Raw genomic sequence first — 19,606 nt, forward strand, 5'->3', positions numbered from 1 at the left:
CCCTTAGTTTCTATGTTTACTTGCTGTAGCTTGTCTCTTTCTTGCTCTCAAGTTTCCATCATATTAACTCTGCTCATGTATATGCTCCTATGTTATAAAGTGGTTTTTTGCATTGATCATATTGGTTTAATCTTGATGCCTATGAACCTGAACCTTAATTATATTTTAAGTATGTTATCTGTACATGAATTGTATGTCAAGTTTGTGCTCATAAGGTTCATGTAGCATGTTGTTTTGATGGTTGCAAAGTGCCTACTTGCTGTTTTGGGCAGATTGTTGTTATAACTTGTTTGGAGTGTATGTGTTGCACCGTTGCTCCGTTTTGAGCATGCTTTATACGGAACTTGCTTAGAATTGCATGTAGTTTCATATTATCATGTTGCATCCTTGTTTTGAGGTGTTTGCTTGATGTTTGGATGCATTTTGCATCAATGCCATGTTTAACTTGTGTTGCTCATATCTTCTAGGCCGTAGCTCCGAATTAAATGAACTTTATATGTAACTTGACTAGAATTTTGTGTAGATCATTGTGGTGCTCTTTAACTTGCTGTTTAAATACTTGAACATAAGGTTTATTCAGATCTGGACCAATTTCGAAATTTGCATATGGGGACTTACCGGATTTGTTATATGTTGTGTTTCCGGCCTCATTTAAACTTGCTTTGATGTGATATTCTTGTATGCTTCATCTCTTGCCATGAGTAGCATCATATAGCCTTTGTCATGCATCATGCTTGGTTGTGCATCATGTCATGTTTATGTGTTGTGTGCTTCTTTCCGGTTGTGCTTCTTCTCGATAGTTCCTGTTTTGTTGCGATCGTGAGGATTCGTTCGACTACGCTTGGTTCATATTCATCCGTTTGTCTTCTTCATGGACTCGTTCTTCTTCCTAGCGGGATTTCAGGCAAGATGACCGTTACCATGGATCTCACTACTATCATTGCTATGCTAGTTGCTTCGTTCTATCGCTATGCTGTGGTACCTATCACTTATTTATCGAGCCTCCCAAATTGCCATGTCAGCCTCTAACCTCTTTCACCCTTCCTAGCAAACCGTTGTTTGGCTAAGTTACCGCTTTTGCTCAGCCCCTCTTATAGCGTTGTTAGCTGCAGGTGAAGTTGAAGATTGCTCCATGTTGGAACAGGATTGTGTTGGGATATCACAATATCTCCTATTTAATTCATGCATCTATATACTTGGTAAAGGGTGGAAGGCTCGGCCTTATGCCTGGTGTTTTGTTCCACTCTTGCCACCCTCTTTTTCGTCATACCGATGTTACGTTCCTTGATTTTGCGTCCCTAACACGGTGTGGGTTTATGGGCCCCTCTTGACAGTTCGCTTTGAATAAAACTCTTCCAGCAAGGCCCAACTTCGGTTTTACCATTTGCCCAACATAATAACTAAACATGATAATAAACTTGACGCATAGGGAGTTAGCGCTACCCGAGGTTCGTTTCCACATAATCCGAGGGGGGGGGCAGTGCTGATGGTGTTGGTCCCAAACTAGAGCAGCTTGCGGCGCCGCCCCTTGGCAACTTGGGGTATTTTGGTCGCTATAACCATAGCTCATCTGTCATGGCCTGAGACGAGATACGCGCGGCTACTATCAGGGTGTCTGCACGTCGGGAGGTCTTGCTGGACTTGTTTTACCATTGTCGAAATGCCTTGTGCACCAGGATCCCGACTCTAATCAGATGTCCCGCGATGGAGGATTGTCTCTGCGGATCGTGAGCTTGTCATGGGCTAAGTTGGGACACCCCTGCAGGGTTTTAAACTTTTGAAAGTTGTGCCCGCGATTATGTGGAAGATGGGAATTTGTTAATATCCGCTTGTAGAGAACTTGACACCAGATTTGAACTAAAATACACCAACCGCGTGTGTAACCGTGATGGTCTCTTTTTGAGTGGGTCGAGAAGAGAACACGGTGGAGTTATGTTTGAAACGTAAGTAGTTCAGGATCACTTATTGATCATTACTAGTTTGCGACCGTTTTCATAGCTTCCTCATCTATTTCTTCTACTCGTAAGTTAGCCACCATACATTGCTTAGTCGCTTGCTGCAACCTCACCACTTATCCATTCCATTCCCTTTAAGCTTTGCTAGTCTTGATACCCATGGTAATGGGATTGTTGAGTCCTCGTGGCTCACAAATTACTACAACAATAGTTGCAGGTATAGGTATTGCGATGATCATGACGCGAGAGCGATGTTACTTGTTTTGGAGTTCTTCTTCTACTTATTCTTCGATCAGGGGATAGGTTCCAGGTCGGCAGCCTGGGCTAGCAGGGTGGATGTCATTTGAGTTTCTGTTTGTGTTTCATCCGTAGTCGGATGTTGCTCTTATGTATGGTGATGTTGTATTCGTGTGGCATTGTATGCCTCTTGTATGTCTCCCCAACTATTATGTAATGTAATTGTATCCACCTTGCAAAAGCGTCTCCAATATGCGCTTCTATCCTTGGTGGGACCTTTGAGTTCCTTTAGGATAGGGTCGCATATTGGGCGTGACACTCGTCCACCACAAGCTTACCATCATCAACATGATGTCCATGGCTATAGCCGAGGAGTCCAACCGGTTCAACATTGTACTCATCCATTGTGGAAATACAGCGGATCCAATGACGCCACCCGAGCCATAAGAAAAGGTTTCGAGAACCAGGCGACCCTGGCAGCTACACTGGAAGCAATCTATAAGGGGGAGAAGGAAAATTTCGCCAAACAAGAAATGTGATGCGGAGCATCCTACTGACATCACCATGTCAAGAGTCCATTTGGCAAGTGACACGTGCGACATCTACTTCACCTACATAAAGGTGAATGATCTCCTTTGCACGTGTTCACTTGACCCCTTCGAGGATGGTATATTACTTGACATACCTCTCGTGTACATGCATAGGTATTGTCGGAGCTTCACGATGTTAAGGAGGAGTGCAAGCGCCAATGAACAACTAAACCATCCATGAGGGAAGCATGGAAGTGAGGACGGAAGAAGACGGTGCTGCTAAAGCTACAGTAGCCGGACATTCGGCGCCTCAGCAACGCCCAACCATTCGGCCTTCCCCCTGATATCCGGATAAGGACACCCAAAGTTTGGCCACCATCGGCCCGGGCATCCGGCCCCAGGCCCGGACGTCTGGCGCCTCACGGGAGGCCAGATATCCATCTCCCAGCCCGGATATCCGGCACCTGCCCGCGCGCATGGACAGGGCTGAGGCCCATGTATCTTTCCTTCCCACCTACCACTTCGTGGCTTAGAGTATATACAGACACCCCTCCTCCATTCTAGGATTAGCAATTGTTGGCTCATCTAGTTTGTCCTTGCTCCGACCACTGATCCACTTGAGAGAGAGACACTCCCATAGAGACCTCCATGTGACAAGATCCTGAGGGATTCAAGGCCCCCATCATGGGAAGGATCTATCTAGATCATCAAGACCTTATCTCCTCTTGGATTTGGGATGAGCTTGTGGCACCCCGGCTCAAAGAAACCGGTTTACCTTGCATTGCCAGCCCAGAGATCAAGTCTTATGGCTACACACAACAACTTGGTACAGAAAATAACCCCTTTATTGATCTCTTGCAGATACATAGGTTCAAATATTACATGACATTCGAGGCCAAGTTGCACACATGATGCGGCTGCACTTATGTACATTATTTAGTAGACATCTTGGGGGCCTCGACGATAGGGGAAACTCCTACTTGGCAGCAGAACGACGAAATAGCGGGACCCCACTCCACAAGGACACTACTGGGACACGACCTAGAACGCGATGAGCCGATCAACATCAACTACTTGCACGGCTTCTCCTGCATCTGGCATGACATGCCACGCAAGTACTGTTAATGTACTCGCAAGCTCACAACAAACTAAGCAAACACGAAAACAAATAACAAGGCATTTAACAATTTAATGCATGCGCATGAACATGATACTATTCTTCATGATGTGTACGTGGATTATGATCACGGTCCCTTGGACCAACTTACCGTATCTGGTTACCTTGTAATAGCCATTAACAACTTACCATTATGATCATCATTTGATCACCTCAACATCAACCATAGTGATCCTCACGAGACCAGCAACTTCTGCATGTGCCATCTCGGTGTTATTAAATGTGCAGGTTAATCATTTCTGTTGACCCATAGTGTCAAACTGTGTCCATATCCGAGGACGGAGCCATCGATAGATTATACACTCTACATAGGTTAGTACACTATACCCACACCATGAAATTCATGGCCTCGTGCTCCCATTCAGGTGGACCAATGACATTCCAACAAAACCAATCTATTGCATGACACTCTCCCGACCACTCAGACAAACTCCCCTTTGGGCTATGTCATGGGCGGCCCCGATGCCAACTCTTGACAACCGCCACCTTCGTGGCTGTCACTGTCATGGGAAAACTAAAAGAAACTTGTCCCAAATGGGGACATCGTTATCGTACAACTCGAGCACACAAGGTTATGCCTGCCTACTGGGCTAGGGTAGCGCAAGCGCGTTACCTTCCCTAGTTGGAGGCATCGACAAGAGGCATGACAACGGACCGAATTAGGGCCTCCCCATCCAGGCAAGTGTGGTTGCACTGGTGACCTTGATTCGGTGGCACCATGACTCGATCAATAGTTGTTCAAGTTGGATTATCATCAGGTTTAACTTGAATGAAAATGATTCAAGTCATATTAAGCATTGTGGTGCATGGGGTCATGATAACATATAACATGAGCTTCTACTGTCTATAACAGTAAGATGACATGAAATAAATCTAGTATAACAAATTTTATCAAGTGGATCTTTTAAAGAGCGAAGCATATAATGAATTTATATTCAAAAGAAACCATTGCCATTGCAATGCCATCCTTGCAAATGAATGATGTGGCTTGCCTTAGTTCGGAGGAGTGTCACAATACACCTGGTCTTCTCCAACACAATTAGGAGCTTCTGAAAATAACTTAAATGCAAAAGGAGAATGTCACATAAATCATTTTATTGCACCAGAAATTCTACACAGCAAGGAGAACTCTCAAACTTTGCAAACAGAAACTTTAGCTCAAGACAAAACTACTGCAAAAAGTTTCAACTCATTTGGACTTATAGAATATGATTTACAGTTGGTCAAAGTTTTGGTCAAATATGAATTTAAATTGAACTAAACAGAATTTCCAGAAGAGGCCATGTCGAAGGCATATTTTGCCAGGGCGCCTCCACTAGAAAACAGTTCGAGGCGAGAGAGAGAGGCTGACAAGTGGGGCCCCCTGTCAGGGTTAAAGAGAGAGAGAGAGGAGAGAGAGGGAGAGGGAACAAAGCATGACGGATCTACCACCGGTGGTTCTCTGGTGAGGAGGCCATGGCGATCGCCAGCGATGGATGGTCGTGGGGAATCCATGGCCAACTCTGGATAGTATCAGAGGCATAAGGCCCTCCTGGCCTTGCCTAACATGTTGGGGTTCGATTTGTGGCTAGGGTGAGTGAATGTGATGGCTAGAACGGCTCGGGAGGGGTCCTTTTATAGGTGGAGGTGATGACCGAGCTCTGAGCTCCGCCATGGTGGAGCTGCCGGTGATGTGAGGAGAAGAGGGACTCGGGAATGGCTTGGAAAGGAAGTAGAGGGATGCGGTGAATCTATGCGTGCACGCGAGCATAGTGGAGTGCACTAAGTGGGGCAGAAGCCACACTCACGCTCACTGTTCAGCACGGATGCATGATGTTCGTGTCCGGTGTGCTTTCTGCCGGCGTCAACAGGGGGTCAACAGGCGGGCGTAGGAGAGGTAGCTGAGTGGCGAGGACGCGTTGCGATAGCATGAGGAGGAAGAACAGGTGGTGGCCGAGGGCCCGGACGTCCAAGAGTGAGCTCTGCATGTCGAACACCTCGATCCCGCATGGTCACCACATGCACTAGCATACACAGTACTTTTTGAAGGTTCAAACCGTGTCCAACATGAAGTACTTTCAACATGGTGCTATGTAGTTCTCTTGGCTTGCCACCTAGCTCAAGGGATTTGAGAAGAGACAACAGCAAAGTTTATATACAAAAACTTGGACAACAAGCTGTGCTCAATTGGGTTGGAGAACAAGACTGAAATTTTTAGGTTAAGCATCTCTTAGAAAGGTAGTTAAGAGGTAAAAATTTAGCATCATTGGATCAAGGAAAAATATACTTGCTTCACAAACTGTTATTTCTGACCAGAAGCAAAAACATTTTTGCTAGCTGAAAATTTACAAAGGACCAAGGGATATTTTTGCATGGGGAGATGAGGCATGATCCAAAAAACATTTAGAATTTTCTGAGCAAGAAAAATAATGGTTGCTTCATAGCATAGAGGGAAAAAGGTCATTTTCTTAGAAAATGAATACAATGCCATAAAAGAAAATTATGGCATGGCAAGAGGGTGAGAGGGATGAAGTTTTAGGACGGTTTTAAGATGATAGGGTTCACAGAAGAAAGTCAAAAATATTTCCAAGTGTTATGTTCAAATGAATTGACAGAAAAACCCATTTGCAAAATAAATATTCAATAAAACCAAATACATAGAAAAGGCAAAATCTAGGGTGTCACTAACCCCCCCTTAGGAAGAACCCCATCCTCGAGATTCAGTTGCTCAGGAAACAAATATAGGTGTGCAGTCCTTAAGAAATCCTCTGTTTCCCAGGTGGCCTCATCCTCGGTGTGATGCTCCCACTACACATTATAGAACCTTATAGATTTGCTGCGGGTGACCTGTCCATCTCATCCGAGATTCTCAAGGGTTTCCTCATAGGTTAAATCCTTGGAGCGGTAGTCAAACGAGTCTTTAACTCATTGAAACTGTTCTCACATGCTTCTATCCATATAAACTTCTGATTCTTCTTGAGCAATTCCATCATTGGCTTGGCAATCTTTGAGAAGCCTTCAATAAGTCGATGGTAATAGCCTGCCAGACCCAAGAAACTTCTGATTTTTGACACTGTAATGGATGCCTTCCAATTTAATACTTCTATCACTTTGCTTTGCTCCACGGCCACTCCTTGAGATTAAAGAGTATGCCCAAGGAATCCCACTTCCTTAAGCCAAAATTCACATTTGCTAAATTTGGCGTAAAATTCATGGGCTCGCAAATGTTCCAACACTGCACGAAGATGTTGTTTATGCTCCTCTTCGCCTTTGGAATATATGAGAATATCATCAATGAATACCACCACGGACTTGTCCAAGAAGTCCATGAACACCTTTCATCATATGCATGAAGAAGGCGAGAGAATTAGTCAGTCGAAATGACATGATTGTGTACTCATATAGCCCATAGCGTGTAGTGAATGCTGTCTTGGGATGTCTTCTTTTCTGATTTTAGCTAGTGATACCCGATTCGTAAGTCAATCTTGGCGAATACTCGGGCTCCACTTAGCTGATCGAATAAATCATCGATCCTAGGAAGCGGGTATTTATTCTTGATTGTGACATCATTGAGAGCGTGGTAGTCAACACACATCCGGAGACTACCATCTTTCTTGCCCACGAATATAGCAGTGACCCCCAAGGAGATGAATTTGGGTGAATATATCTCTTTTTGAGCATCTCATCCAACTATTTCTTCAACTCCACTAATTTAGACGAAGGCATGCGATAGTACTTGTAAATTGGTGTTGTTTCGGGCACAAGATCAGTTAAAAACTCAAGCTCATGGTCGGGCGGCATTCCTGTCAATTCTTCTGGAAACACATCTAGAAACTCACTGACCACTGGAATCAAATCCATATCTGAGACGATGGCTGCATAAACCATTCCTTTCTTTGAGATGGTTCTACGGGAAAAGAACCGAGCTGGCTGTCCTAAGGGTTTAATTAATGTAACTTCTCTGGCTGCACAGTTGATACAACCTTGATATTTGGCTAACCAATCCAACCCCAGAATAACATCCAACTTTGAGGATTCAATGGATACCAGAGTTGTGGGGAAGATAGTTCCATTGATTGATATTTCCAATCCTTGGCATACATTATTTGTCCTGAGCATGGATCTAGGGGATTGCACCACCATAAATTTATCCAAAAGAGCATAAGAAAGCTGGTTCTCTAGGCAATAAAACTCCGGGAAATAAAAGAATGGGAAGCCCCGGAATCAAATAAAATCATTGCAGGTATGTTATTAACAGGAAACATACCAACAACCACCTCAGGTGCTTCTTGGGCTTCTTCTATGGATATGTGATGAACTTGCCCTTGAATAAACTTTTGGATAAGGAAGTGTCCCACATTATTGGCATGAGTCTTGAGGTTTGTTGGTGGCTTTCCGTTCTTGGGCACTGCCTTGCATAGTGCTCAGTTTGGCCACAGGAGTAACATGCGTTGTTGCGCTGACATTCTTCCTTCATGGGGTTTGCAACAATATTCTTGACTCGATTCTCAGTCTTGGTGTTACCCTACTGCTATGTTGGCTTGAACTCAAATTGCGACTGCTGCCAAGTACGAATCTTGTGAAAAGCTTGTCGTTCCTTCTTGGGTTCAAACTTGCATTTGTGATCTTCAAAGCAGACTTATGATCGTTGGCAAGCTTGTGCTCCCTTTCTGCAATGAGCTCCTGGTTCACCAAAGTGGGGACCGGGAAAGTCTAACATACTGAGCGTACATCAGAGGGTATGATTGAGCCCTCCAAGGAACCGATCTATCTTCCTTTCTTTAGTGGCTACATCATGAGTGGAGTAGCAGGCCAAATGATTGAACTTGTTAAGATACTCACTTACAGATAAGTTTCCTTGAATAAGGGCAAGGAACTCTCGCTCCTTGACCTTCACGATACCGGCAGAATATGGTACTTGTAGAATTTAACTTTGAATTTATCCCAAGCAATCTCATCTTCAGCATGCCACACAAGTTTGGTATTGTCCCACCATATAGCAACTGGCCCTTCCAAATAATGAGTGGAAAATGGAATCTTATTGGCGTCTTCAGTACGAGCAATCTCTAGCTTCATTTCGATGGTCCTCAACCAATCATCGACTTCCATAGGATCTGCAGCTTGGCTGAAATTCAGTGGTTTGGTCCTCTTAAAATCTGACAACACTACAAAAAAATACACTTCCGTGATGGTACGTGTTTGTCATAGTAGGTCACGTTTTTTGTCATTCATGTACATCCATGACAATTTTATGACAGAATCAAGATAGTGATACCTGTGTTGTCGTAGAAGTGTTCCATGACATTACCAAAATTATCATCACGGAAGTGTCCACTTCCATGATGATAAATCACGCATCACAGAAGTGCTTTCATCAAGGGTGACCGACACGTGGCATCCATCGTAACGGAACGCCATTAAGCTATCGGGTCGGGTTTTGGATCCGATAACCCGTTAGCAGCCCCGATCAATGGGGATTTTCCACGTGTAAAATCATCATTGGCTGGAGGAAACACGTGTCGGCTCATCATTGGGATAGATGTCATCCACTAATTGGACAGAAGGCGCCTATGATATGTCGACACGTGGCATGGCCCAACAGAGGCCCATTCCTATGAAAAGCCGGCCCGTTTGACTTGGTCAAAAGGTGGCGGGCCGGCCCATGGAAAGCCTGTTAATGGCATGTTCGCATATAGCCCATTTACAGCCCGCTAACCCAAGGCCCGTTACGCCCTATCCGAATTAGGCCCAGTAGCGTCATCTGGGCCATCCAATATGATTCCAGCATGTTTTCACTTCTGGCCCATGTATGGCCCATGACGTCTTTCGGCCCATATGAGGCCGTTTGTAACTCTTGGCCTATTAACGGCCCGTGGTGAAACTGGCCCATAATGAACAGTGTATCACTTTACACCCATTAACGGCCCATGATGAAACTGGCCCGTAATGAACAGTGTATCACCTTATACCCATTAATGGCCCATTATTCCGTTGGGCTGTTTCCAGCCCATGTTATATTCCGGCCTTCTCAGAGCCCATTTATTCTTGGGCTCATTTCCAGCATTCGTTTACTTACGGCCCGTTACTGTCATTTTCTGCTTGTGGGACAAATTCAGCCCGTGGTTACAGTCGCCCCGTTTGTGGTCCGTTAATACGTTGGGCCATTTTCATAGCATCACCAAATACGGCCTATTAACAATGGCCCGTTAAGGTCGGCCCATGAACGGACGATTCCAACTCTAGCCCGTTTACGGCCATAATGCGGTCTGTTTGGCCCATGTTTGGCCAATCGATCATACGGCCCATATAAGGCCCATTGATGATACGGCCCGCAGAAGGCCCATTGTTTCTACGGCCCGTAGAAGGCCCATTGTTTCTACGGCCCGTAGAAGGCCCACTGTTTCTACGACCCGTAGGAGGCCCAGTGTCACGACAGTAAATATTAGCCCATGGTTATTGTGGCCTAGTTTTAAAAATAGGTTATTGCAGCCACTAGCAAACCGCGGAAAAATAATTGCAATGACTACAAGCAAACAAATAAACAAGACAACAAGGAAATAAATAAGCAAGCAAATAACGCTAGGCTATCACGGCTATTACACATATTACATCCACTGGGCATCGAAGTTCGCCACCAGTGCAAATATAGGGAACAAAGCAGCATATCATATACACTGGTTGTCAAAGTTGGCGACCAGCGCAAATAAACGCCACAACAAAACAAATCCAGAACTGAAACCACTTCAGAAGATCTCAAGAAACAATATCCTGGGTACCCATAATGCTGGCAAGATGCTTAGCAAGCTTACTAACTTTCTCTTGTTTGGCGCTTAAATCCTCCAGCGCTTGCTATTGCACCAGGAAATATGCATCTGAATTCTGCAGGGACTTCCTCAGTCCTTCAACTTCTTGTCGTGGCACATCTGATCGATGTCTTTCAACTTGAAGTTGAGACTCAAGAAGACGAACTGATTCAGGCAGCGAGTTCAAAGGGCTTGTGCCAGCAGTAGTGGCTAGTAACTCGAACACTACATCAAGTCAAGACTTTTGGGTTCTCTCACTGTCGTCAAGATAGTTTTTATCAGCTTTCTTGGAGACCAACAGGGATGTCTCACTATCTTGAACCTTATCTGCATTACTTCCTTTACCATTGGATAACGCAATACTGTTCTCCAATATTTTGTCCGCATTCTAGAAGAGAAACAAGCAGACACATCACATGTTTACCATGTTGTATATGAAACTCATTTTGGTAAATGAGTTCAGTAGTAAAGTGGACAGGATGACAGCATGAAACAAACATATATCTATGTACCATGGTCACTTTATGGTCTATATCATTCTAGTTTTTGTTGCCAAATCAAGATAGAGACACAGTTCAAATAATATTTATTCAAGACAAAGCAGAATAGACAGAATATAAGTGTGGGTAACTATAGAGCAATAACAACACTTATAATGTGCATGACATGAGAACATAACTGTTTATTCAATTGAAACTGAAATCAACATAGAGCAAGTTACAACAACAAACCAGTTAAAGAAATAGGTTTAAAACATACCTGTTGCGCCACTGGAGTTTCAATTCCATCCTTCAAATTTGAAAATAGTTGGTATGAGTAAATACAATAATGCAAGAGCAAAGGAGTATGAACGACAGCTATAGAACCTGACCTGAGAACAAATCTTCTTCTCCTTTAAGCGTTGAGTTACAATTCAGAGTGGTGGTCCTCGTGCTTTGGGCACTGCAGTTCCCTTACTAACTGCTCATGTTTGGGTGCTCTGTGGTGGAGACGGTGCTATGTCAACTGGAACTGGGTTACTATCTGCCGGGGTTGGGGTTAGAAGGGGTGTAGCTGGTTCTCTGTCCAACTAGGTAGGGGTACAATCTGCGAGAGTCTATGTTATGTGTGGTGGATCTGGTCCTTGGGCAAGTACAACCATGGTTCTATCTGCATCAACTGGTAGCACTATCTTTTCTGAAGACCGTGTTGTTACTCCCTTAGATACGGCCATCACGCTCTCCAATTCAAATGGCTGATAAACAAGAAAAGTAATTGAAAGTATAGACATTGTATGATAGACAGGTGCAATGGATAGTGGGGAATAAAAGAGGGCATGAAATAATTCATATTTATGTTGTCTAACCAAACAGGATAGCATGGCACAATTTCACATATATGATGGCTAACTAAACAGGATAGCATGACACAATTTCACATTATGATGGCTAACTAAAAAATATGGAAAGACATAGTTCAAAATATGAGACTATGTAAACAGGATGACATGACATAACTATATAATGTGTTTCTTAAATAGGTTGGCATGCCATAATTCACATACATTCACGGATAGAATGCCATAATTCAAAATATGATGACTGTAAACACTAAACAGGACGAGATGATATAACTATATGATGTCTTTATTAAATGGGTTGCCATGCCATAATTCAGATAGATGATGTGTATGTACTATGTAAACATGATGGCATGATATAATTCAAATATATGATTTATATAGTAAGCAAGTAAGCGGATGGCAATCCATATATGATGTAAAAACTAAGCAATGCAAGACAACATGCATGACATGGGTAATATAACCCTGCCAAGTTTGAGCATAGACCCCAGGGGGGAAATAGGACTGGTCATCAGTCTCTAAATCCTCCTCTGAGGAGCTCTCTGTAACCAGCAAGATGTTTACTTCAGCAGGTAGCATTATCTGCTCTGAATACCTTGTTTTCACTCCAGATACTTCCATCACCACTTCAAATGGCTGATGCACAGGAAGAGTAGTTGAATATACAAACGTTGTCGACAAATGGAACATGTAATACAAAAAAAAATGATAGCATGATATAATTCACATACATGATGATTGGCTAAACAGCATGGCATTGCATAATTCACATATATAATGCCTTTGCAACAAGATAGCATTGTATAATTCACATATATAATGTCTTGCAACAAGATGGCAATGCATAATTCACATATATGGTAATTAGACACTGAACAGGTGGCATTCACACAAAGCATGTCTAAACTAATCAAATGACATAGCAAAGCGAGACACCATACGCACGATATGAGCAACATAACCCTGCCAAGTTAGAGCATACACCTGGGGGGGGATAGGACTGGTCATCTGTCTATGAATCCTCCTCTGAGGAGCTATCCGTAACCAGCGAGATATGCGCTTCGTCAGATAGCATAGTCTACTCTGAAGACCTTGTTTTCACTCCAGAATTTGCCATCACCGTGTCAAATGGTTGATGCACACGAAGAGCAGTTGAATGTACTAACATTGTTGACAAATGTAATATGTAACGAAAAAAAGGATGGCCTAATATAATTTACATATAAGATGACTGGCTAAGCATGATGGCATTGCAAAACTCACATATATGATGCCTGGCTAAACAAGATGGCGTTGCATAATTCACATAAATGATGAACTAAACAGACGGCATTCACACAAAGGATGTCTAAACTAAGCAGATGACATATTTGATGTATAAAGTAAGCAATGCAAGACACCATATGCATGATATAACCAACATCAGCATGCCAAGTTAGAGCGAAGACCTCAGGGGGTAAATAGGAGTTGTCTTCTCCTTCAGAATCCCCCTCAGAACAGATATCTTCCTCTTGATTACAATCCGAAATGCATGGAGGGGGGCTGCCTTTGTGCCTACCATGTAGCGACGTCTGCATGAAATTTTATTGCCATGCAAGGCTCGTCTCTTTTGCTCTACATGTTCAGTTCCATTGTTTACAATAACTGTCATGCAATGGAATAAAACATAGTGAGATTATGTAAGGAGTGCATGCAGAAATCCAGAGTGATGGTAGCAACCTGTGGATACACCCAAAACCAATAATAGCAGGCAGATAATGGCTTCCGTTAAAAATACAGATAATGACTTCTTTACTGTTTGTTTCCCACCCAACATGAAACTCATAGTAGACACCGGAGATTAACTAGATAGTAGATAGATACTATTGATTGCCGCCCCGATATGTACCCCACAACCATTTAAAAACTCAAGTTTGACCATTAGTTTGGAGCTGACTCAGAGTCTAATCGGTGAACAGGACGATAAAGTAGCATGTAATATTAAGCGATGCATAACGTAAGCAGACACGAAAGAGTGCGACCTTTCTTGCGGACCCGTGTAGTCCTTGAGGTCATCTGCTCGGTTGATGATGGTAATGCAGTTTTCATGGCTGCCGGCGGCGGGGAAGAAGATCTGAGGCAGAGAAAGATAGTCTGGAGGCCGGATCCCTGCTGTGCTGGACACTTCTGTCATTGGAGCAGCTGAGCTGGGGTGGACGACGGCGCATCAGGAGCGGGACAAACCACGCAAGGTTTTCTTTGACAACTATCTGTAAGAGAAGTAATTCTGTAAGGGCTCATTTGAATTGGAGGATTCCAACAATGCAGGGATAGGAAATAGACAAAAATAGGATAGGAATGCACGTGCAAAACAAAGAATTTAAAAACACAGGATTTCTGCCAATCTGGGTGTTTGATTCACAACAATTGGAAGATCACAGGATGCAAAGAAGCATGGTGAGATTAACTCTAACCACAAGAAAATGTACGGTTATAATGCTATTATGCTACTATCTCTTAGTCTTGTGCTTCATGAATAGGAATTTGAAAAGGAGGACAAGTGAAAATTAAAATTCCTACATTTTTTCTTTCAAGGAGACACTAAAGGAACAAATCCGTGTGCTCAGTGGACAATATATATAACATGTAGAGTAAAAAAGAGATGCAACAAGTGTACAACCTCTTTGGCGAAGCCATGTCGATCTCAGCGTGATTGGGTTGGCCGGTGAGGATGCTCCAGCTGACTTTGCTGTCGGAGGAGGGGAAGAAGATCTTAGGCGTCTGGAGATGGAGCCCGAGGTACTGCTCCGCTATGATGGAGGGTTTCGTCGTTGGAGTAGCTCAGGTGAGTTGTACGACGCCGAGGCTGAAGCAGGACAAGAGAGACAATGATGTCTAGGCCGGGCAGCGGCGGACCGGCGGTGGGGAGTGTTTTCGGGGCGGGCGGGGCGGCGCACCGCCAGCCGCACGCGGCGGGGGCTGCTATTTGGCCGGTGGTGGCTGGCGGCTTAGGGGGGTGGAGGTTGAAGATGAACTGCAGGCCCTTGATTTCGTATCCAACGGCTACAAAATCGACTGACCAGAGATGAAAAAAAATCAGTCGACCAATGTGTAGCCTCACCTTGCTAGTGTGTTCAGTTTCAACAACAAAATTCGGTTTCGACAGCAAAATTCAGTTTCGACAGTTAAGTTCAGTTTCGACAGTTAAATTCAGTTTCGACAGTTAAGTTCAGAGATGAGCGGCTGATGTATTTTACATCTAGCACTTTGTGGTTATGTATTTTACGTCATGTATTGGGGATGCTGCCAACGCCCCGCCACCGCCGGCGACCACCGCCCCCACCCTGAACCCTAAGATAGATAGTGGGGTACCTCTCCGACGAGCCCCCCTCCCCGCTGCGGCTGGTTCTTCCTTCACCCTAGCGAGCCCCCCACCCCCTGAAAATCGGCTGACCCAAAAGTCGATTCAGTCGACTGAAGTGTAGCTAAATCGAAGCAGCTTCGCAAGCTAGAGCAAGAGCGAGAGCAGTAGCGTGAGCAAGAGCAATAGCAAGAGCAGACCAGGCAGGGGACCGAGGGCAAGAGCAGAGCAGCAGCGCGAGCGAGAGCTAAAGCAGCAGTAGCTCCTACTGATGTGGACATCGCCGCCGAGGGAGCAATGCCGTGGAGGAAGTGGCCGGCGACGCCGCCGTGGATGGAGCCGCGCCATGCAGGCTCGGGACCGAGCGCCGGCAGCACCGTGAGGTTGAATCAAGAAGAAAATACGGTGGTTAGTGTACAACCTCTTTGGTGGCGCCGATTAGGCCGCAGCTTCATCCGAGGAAACGGTGATGATGATGCTCTTCCGGTGGTGCAGGTGAAGACGGCGGTGCGGGAATGGAGGTGGCACGAAAGACGAGGGGAACATCGGGGCAGCTCCCTGGAGGTGGAGGACGGGGTGGCTGAACCGGCGAGACGATGAGATCGACGATGGATCCTCATCCGGTATGGTGGATGAGGGACGTCGAGGTGTTGATGTGGACGACGTCGTCGGGGAAGAGGCTCCGACTGGGTGGCGGACGGAGCAGGGTGTGGGGTTTTGTCGCGGGTTTTCGCAGCCTCGGTGTACAAATGGGTGGGCGGATGGGATGGCAGAGGGGAACCATGGGTTAGGGGCGCGCTTGTCCAAAATGTGGGGTAAGTTACGAAAGTACCCCCACCGATTTGAGGCGGTTCTTTCGGTTCAGGGGTACCATGGGCATTTCGCGTGTCGGGATTTCACAGGAGGTGGGAGTTTTTGCGCGCGTTGTAATTTCGGAATAGCAAGGCGCGGGTTGAGATGGAGGGAGTTGTCGTAGCACGACGAGACACAGATATATCTTAAATATTTCGGGCTAACAAGGCGCGAGTTGAAATTTCCGGACAAGCCTAACATGTACTGTACAAAATCAATGCGCACCACAAATGTCATTCAAAACTTTGAATTCATGTTATGTTCAATTAAAACATTTCACTACGTGTATAATGCATGTAACCTACTACTCAAATGAAGGTTTTAGTGCATTCCTAACGTATATACTATCGCTTCAATATGAACTAAATTTGAATTCATTTCTCTATTGGAATAAGAGCTACTGTAATGATTGTTGTGAAGTCAAAGCATTTGAATTCGTTTCTCTGTTTTAATAAGATCTACAATCATCATTATTGTCAAGTTAAACCATCATTTGTGTATTATCTTCACAGCACACCACATGATTAGTCTCGAGTTACATATGAACTATGTGTACTATATGAACTCGAACTTGATTTTTTGAATCCACTTTATTTTGATTTCAAATCACATTACATTTCTAGCTCTAGCTAGATCTTCATAATCTAAGCCATGTCTCATATGTACAATGTGTTTATCACATTATGTATGGTGCCCCGCCCCCTACGCCTACAAGTATTTAGATGTGAATTGCAAACACCACACATTACCACAAATTCAAATAAAATGTGAGAATGTTCGATATATAGTATTGTTTAGATTGTTCGATATTTAGTTGTAAGCTGCAAATGCCACACATTATCACAAATTCAAATAAATGTGAGATTGTTTGATGTATAGTATGGTTTAGATTGTTCGGCATTTAGCTGTGAGTTGCAAACGCCATGCATTATCACATTATGGTATAACATGTGCACATCACGTGTATCACCCCTATATTCATGCATGCAATGTTCAAAACACTATGATCTCCTATTCAAATATATGAATCCACTTCCATATCAAATTATGATCTTTGTTAGTCTCTTACACCCACACAATCCTCTAACCTTTGTAGCTACCACTAACTTTCTCTCATGCATGCACACGCCCTCCTCGCACTCCCCCTCCCTCAGCATTCTATCCACCGGGCACATTCATTTTTTTAGGTTGTTCTCCCAGAGTCTCCACAACTCCTTTCCGACACACACCGATCGATAAACCTCTCCAGCGATGCCTGCCTACAACATACACACACACCTTCAATCTCCTCCTTTATGTGTCCTTGCCTCGTGTCTCTCATACGGTCACACACACGTGTAAACTCTCTCCCCTCTTTTCATCGATCTCACAACCGCACACTCCTCCCCCTATCTTGCTAGTAGCTGGGCCTCTCGCACCACCTCCTAGCTCCATTCTCTCTGTCTATCCGCCTCGCTGGACCTTATTTGCCTCTAACAAATGGACGTACACCAACCGATCTCTCGCTATACATATAGCTAGCTAGGTCTTTATAACTCGTTTTTACCCACGCGTCGATCGATCTACCTCATTAGTTGTGTCTCTCCCTTCCTCCGACAAACAACAATTGATCTACCGATCTAGTTAGGTTTTCTTACCAAACACATGGTTCCCCTTCATCATCCATGGATGCGTCCCGACAGATCTATCACGCACAGGAACACACAGAAACACATCCCCATTCTTATTGATAACATTGCAGTTCCACCCTCAGTTTGTCTAGTAGGCCTCCCCCACCATCTCCGAGAAGCAACTCCATCACCCATCCAGCACTCTACCCCTCTCCCTCCCTCTCTCTCCTCTCTCTCTGTCCCATCATATTTCCCGTCCTTCAGTTATGTATGGATGTCGACCGATCTCTCTCAAGACATAGCTGGGTCTCTCCTTCTCAACACATATACGAGTCGTTATACCTCTATAGTTAGGCCTCTGCCTACCCCTCCCTCCACCCCTCCCCCCACACACACCGATACATCGAGCGCTCTAGTCATGTCTCCCTGCCACACACAAACTTAACATGTGCCCTCTAACATTCCGGTAGGCCAGTCGCCCTTTATCTTTGACTTGCACACACACACAATTTCGATGGCTCTCTTCATCGATCTCGCACCCACCCACTTGATCCTCTCTTCGACTCTATCGATAGCTATGACCCCTCCCTCTCTTCTCGTGGATTGCCCGACCCTCTATGTATGATATGGATAGGCCTCCATTTCACACACATTGCATGCAAAATTTTGTTTGAGATGTCATCGACACATATTCCCACAAATAATTCACGAAATCAACCCCCACCCCACCCCCACCCCCATCCCAAAACAAAAAACACTCACGAATGCGGTTTGTATCTCACACACACCCACGTAGGTGGGGGACGTGCACGAAGAGAAGAGGTGCATGCATGACGCACGTACTCCCGTCTCTTTCCCAACCACACCCGCGTGAGTACACGGTGGAGCTCATTTCTGTACGAAAAAGGCAGCCCACGTGGTAATTTGGCACGTGTACTGGTTGTCCACTTGGTGGAGGGAGGATCGTCTACCATGGGTGAACAAACAAATTGCGACTTGACACGTTATGTTAAATTAAAAAAAGAGGCAAACCATGGTGGGCCTACCTTAGAGGCAAGGCTCTATACACTGGAGTACTTTTGATGTGTCCCATCAACTTGCAGAACGAGGAGAAGCTTGCTTAGTACGGTGTCTCCCCCGCCCACGAGCGTGGTGGCTCACAGGATGAGGTGAAGCTTGCTCCGCCTTATGCCCGCTCCCTCGCCCATGCGCGCGGTGGCTCGCAGGATGAGGAGAAAAATTTACTGCTCCCTCCGTTTACTCCTCGTCCCTACTACCTTGGTTATAGAGATTATATCATATTGTTTGGAATATATATGTCCTTTAGTAGATTTCAATATGAACTACTAGTACATACTCCAAACACCGATGTATACAGACGTATTTTAGAGTGTAGATTCACTCATTTTGCTCCATATGTAGCACTCTCCCTCGCCCCTCGACCCTCGCCCACGTGGTGGATGTGCAACAATTCATTCGGTCTCATTTAGACAGAATGATATATTCTGCACTACCATTATTCTCGACTTCCCGAAGAGGCGAAGAGCCAATCGCAAGGTTAATATTTTGGAGATGCCAAGCGCAAGGTTATAGGAGAACGAGTAGTAGGTGCCACGTCATTTATAAATAAAGTTTTTTTCTTCAGTGGCACATACACAATATGATAGGTTCATATGGAGAGAAAAGGAAACCGCTCCACTATATACATAGCCAGGACGGGCCAGCCTACACGGTTGCTTGCTGGGGTTGCTCTCTTCACACTCTCTCGCACAAAACGACTG

This window comes from Triticum aestivum, chromosome 3B (genome assembly GCF_018294505.1).
Source record: "Triticum aestivum cultivar Chinese Spring chromosome 3B, IWGSC CS RefSeq v2.1, whole genome shotgun sequence".
Taxonomy (NCBI): Eukaryota; Viridiplantae; Streptophyta; class Magnoliopsida; order Poales; family Poaceae; genus Triticum; species Triticum aestivum.